Genomic DNA, 4,676 nt, shown 5'->3' with positions numbered 1-4,676 from the left:
AGCGGAGACGGTTTACGTGCCAAATATTTCTGCTCAGATTTGACGTTTATGGTCCTGGCAACCTTGACAACCGCGCAAATTAAAAAGATGCATTTGCTTTGCCTTGTGCCGAAGATGGCAGTGGCAGGGGGATGCGCTGCTGCCCCTGTGGGGACAGGGGTCCCAGACCCCATCACTGCTGCAAATCCCAGCTAATCCCCACCAACCTCCCCATGCCATGGTAGCCAGGCCAGCCCCAGTCTCAGTCCAGCCAGGGGTATGACAAATATGGGAGGCTGCTGCCAGGAGCAGTTGGACGTGCTCAGGACCACCAGGTACATGGTCCCCAGCATGGGTGACTTGGTGCTTGAAGACCTCATGTGGCTCAGGATGCCCCGAGCCACAGACGGCAGCAGAGCTGAGAAAATATCCTGTATTCTCACTCCAGCTCTTAAACGTGTCCCTAAACATCCACCAGCAACCGCCAGTTGGGCAGCTCTTTTTCATGGAAAGTTTTACTTGGCTTTAATTAGATAAACCCTATTTGAAATTCCAGTAAATATTTACAAGACGCTATTTCAGCTGATAAAAATCACACGGTGCCGGTAGCTCAGACTTTCCTACGCAGTGCTTACGTTGGGCATTGCTCACGCTGGCGGTCGCTTGGCTTTTGCTGATTTCTGAAACTCAGGTTGGGAGCAAAGCTCAGGGCAGGAGACATGCGTCTTGACAACTGATAACGGCAAGGACCAGGCAAATACTGCCCCAAAATTGGGTCTGTCGAGTCAACAATACAAGAGGAGGGCCACCTAGGAGGAATGAGGATGGCAGAGAAACACCCTAACGAGAAAAATCAACCAGTAGAGAATTTTTAAAAAGCCTAAAAATTTGTCTTATAAACCCACACGCCCACACATTTTATCTCTGTGAAACAAGACGCTGAGATGTTAAGAGACAGGACAAACAGCCGAGGTTAACGCAGAAGGTTGAAATATGGATGACTCAGATTTATTAACAAAGCTATGAAGAGACTTGGGGAAAAAGGTCAGTATTTAGAGAGGAGTGTCTGATCTCTCTGGAGCCAGTCATTCCTCTCCAACTACAGATTTATACACCCAAATAAACAGCTGCTATGCTCCGTGGAGAGCCAGCGCCGGAGGCAGGTTGGGGGCAGACCTGGGGTTGGACTCTGCACCACCATTTGCATGGCAAACGCTGCCCTGCCAAAATAGGGACCTTGCAGAAAATTCAGGCTCTACCCACATTACTTTAACGGAGGATCTGACCCTTGAAAGTATCTTCGATGGTATGTTTTTAGCACATGGTGTAATCATCTGCTGAATGACGAACGACAGAAAACAACTATTGGATCTTCACGCGGGACAATCCCAGGTTGCGCAACTGCTCTGCGCCCAGACCGGAGGGTCTCCCTTCCTGAAGAGCCCCAAATCTCATTTCACATTTAGCATCTTGGATGCAGAAAAATGCAGCCGCTGGAGGAATTTCAGCTGCCATGAAAACTCTCTCATCGCGGCTCCCCGGCAGCCAGCACCGCAGCAAATCCATTAGCAGCCTGCTGGCATCCCTTCGGTGTTAGGAGGCTTTTGGGACCTGCTGGGGAATTTTCTTCCTAAAGGAGGGAAACAAAAAAACAAAGGCACATAGACCTCTGTCCCCTCCAACGTGGAGGAAAACACTGCAGGTTTGGATCTTAAAGAACCACGAGGAGCAGGGTGCAGAGGGAGATGCTGGTGGCTGCCCAGCGCTTCGTGCCTGCCTGGGAGCTTGGTCCCAACCCACACGTCCTCAGCTATGCAAAGTTTGGTTGCTTGGTCATTCCCAATCTGTGGGTATGGCCACGCCGTGTCCAGAGCTGGGCCTCATCCTGCTCCTGCAGCTGGTCCAGAGCAAACAGACCTGTTCTCCTCTTCCACGGGGCGTTTTCCATCCCCTTTTCAACACCACCTCAACCTCATTCTTCAAACCTGCTGCTATGTACAAGCTCTGACTTGGGCTTGCAAAAATGTATGGGAAGCTTTTATCAGAACACCACCTGCTCTTCAGAGATACACGCTCCTGGTGATGTTTTACGAGAAGTTTGAATGACAGACCAAAAGGCAAGATTTTATTTTGGGTTTTAAAGCAGACAGTCGTGTAGCAACCAAGACAAGGTATTTTTGAGCTGCTTCCAGCTCTGAACTGTTGAGGTTCCTCATTTTCATCTATAAACAATTAAAAAAACCAAACCATCCTATAGTGTAGGCTGAGTGGGCTGTATGTTATTAGCAACCAAGGCTAAAAAAGGTTAGAGAGAGAATATGTTAGCTACCAGGCAAATAGCATTAAACCTTCAGAAGGCTGATGAATATTTATTGACATGATGGATCAAAATCAACACACAGCTCCCTGGCAGGTCGTTGGGAGCTGCAGACAGTGCAGATTGCATCGTCAGAACAAAGTCCAGCTACGCAGCCTTCTCCTTCCCTGCATATCCTACAGAAATCAGCTACTGAAGGAGAAAAAATGACAGCCCCTGGCAACCTGGAGGTTTGCATTAAGGAGAGCAGAAGGGACCAGTTCCATGCAGCATCACATTAAGTGTCCTGCTCCCACCTCCCATTTGTACCTTTGAGCGCTAATTAGATCAATAAATTTAAGTCAGATTGTGATCTAATGGTGCCTTCTGGCCTTTACTATTGAGCTGGCCAGAATAAATTAAGTTTAATTACCCTGTACATACAGAGCCAGGGAAGATAGGATGGGAAGGGTCATTGAGGGAACTTCTAGCCAAACCCCAAATCCCAAGGCAGGACTGATGGGGCTGAATCATCCCCAAACAACTTCGCTTTCATAGAAACATGGGTGGAAATGTGTGTGTGACAGGCTCAGCCTAGAAGCTCAGAGAGAAGAGGATGATGATGAGGAGAAAGAGCTTAGCCCACGCATGCCACCAAGACACACGCAGGACAGAGGCCATGGGTTGCAGCTCAGCGATGCACAGAGAGGAGTTTTGTTGTTTTTCCCAGCCCTAAAAAAAAAAAATCAAGCCTACATTGCCCTGAGCAGTGCTTCAATGAAATCAGTCATTAGGAGAAAATTGGACCCTGGTGTCGCTTCCGCCTTTGCTTTAAGGAAAGGAGAGCAGCAATTACCGCTTGCATATTCAACAGCCTCCTCAGCAAGCTAAATTAGCCCGCATGGAGCAATGTGCTGCCAAAGCCTGTCTGTGACCGATGCCCCAACAAGCTGGTTTAAAGGCAGCATCAGTATTGCACCATTGCGGTCTGCAGCCTAAAAATACCCAGCAAGGGTATAAACACATGCAAAAGAGTGTGCGCGTTCCCCTTCACACCCGCCTCCAAACCCACTCAGAAGCTAGGAGCTAAATCCTCAAATATGAATATTAGCGTGCTGTTTTTCTGGCTCCTCTCCCATCCCCTCCCAAAACAAGGATGCAAGATCCTGAGCGAGTTCTTTCTCAACAAGGAGCTTTATTTCAGTGCATTGCACAAGGGGAGAATATTTTTATGCAAGTGCAGTAACGCTCACTGAACGTCTCTGCCGAGCCCTGACCGATTTCGGCATCTTGGGTGACGCCAAGCTTTGCCTCCCCCCACCCCACTGAGTTTCGGTGCAGCCTGGGACGCTCCCGACCGATGGAAATTTTCTTACTCTCTTCCATCACTGCAAAGTGACCTCCTTGGCTGGCGGTGGCCAGGAGGTGCTTGGCCACGGCCGGCAGTTTTGGAAGACACTATCACCCTCACCCACTGCCAGAGCTGGGTGTCCTGAACCACTTTTTACAGCTCATAGAAGGCAGAAATTTGGCATCCCACACGTTGCACCCTATGCTTGTCCCATCCCACTGCTGAGCAATGGTGCACCCTCCCTCAGTGCTTCTCCCCACGCATGTAACACCCCGCACACGGTGCAGGGCTGGGGTACACGCTAATCACTTTGCATCATTTTTTAAACAAACTATTCTAGATGATTTTCCTCCCTTGATAAATCATGTCCAGACCTCCACAGCAATAAAAGCTAGATGCTCCCATGACATTTTTCAGAGCAGCTGTATGTTTGAGGCATCCCCTGAGAAACAGCAAAGCCTTCCTTGAACATGTTTTGACTTTTCACCTTAATGATCCAAGACAGCTGTCACTCTCTTTGGCCTTGCCTACTAACCCAACCTCTTCTTGGGTTCGGTCCTGACTGTGAGCCCTCTGAAATGTGTGCGTGGTGCTCTGCCCATCCCATCAGGCAGCAGCATTTGGGCTCATCCCTCTCAAGAGTGCGAAGAGCTGCTCTGTTTCATGTTTGCACCAAAGCCAGTGCAAAGAAACTCTTTTTAATGAGGGGGATCCAAGCATTATTTAATTTTTAAAATAAAACCTTTGAAACTGAGCCCTTGTGTGGATGAAAAGCTCAGAAACAGGACTGCCTGTCCCTAAGCAGGAGCCACCTTCCCTCCAACGCAGAAGCTCGGAGGACCTGAGCCCATCACCAGCACCTCCAGCACGGACCCTGCACTGAGCACGGTGCCGGCGTCCCCAGCACGGCCACTCCTGTTAAAAGCAACTAGGATGATTTTTTGGCTACAAGCTCCCATGCCAACTTCCCAAAACCCCTTTCTCCAGCATAAAGCAGTTTTCACCCACAGGCCGCACAGAAGGGGAACGTTTGGTGGAAATCCGTGTGTA

At 49.2% G+C, this 4,676-nt stretch overlaps 1 protein-coding gene across 1 annotated transcript in view; it reads right to left on the bottom strand.

Moving 5' to 3' along the window:
- The window catches only part of LOC104159001 (disheveled-associated activator of morphogenesis 1), a gene marked incomplete at its 3' end in the record, with an annotated part of 54,582 nt that overhangs the window by 34,296 nt on the left and 15,610 nt on the right, over positions 1–4,676 (bottom strand). The window lies entirely within an intron of this gene.

The sequence above is a fragment of the Cariama cristata genome, unplaced genomic scaffold (genome assembly GCF_000690535.1).
Source record: "Cariama cristata isolate BGI_N322 unplaced genomic scaffold, ASM69053v1 scaffold3813, whole genome shotgun sequence".
Lineage (NCBI taxonomy): Eukaryota > Metazoa > Chordata > Aves > Cariamiformes > Cariamidae > Cariama > Cariama cristata.
This window is presented reverse-complemented; position numbering and strand designations above follow the sequence as displayed.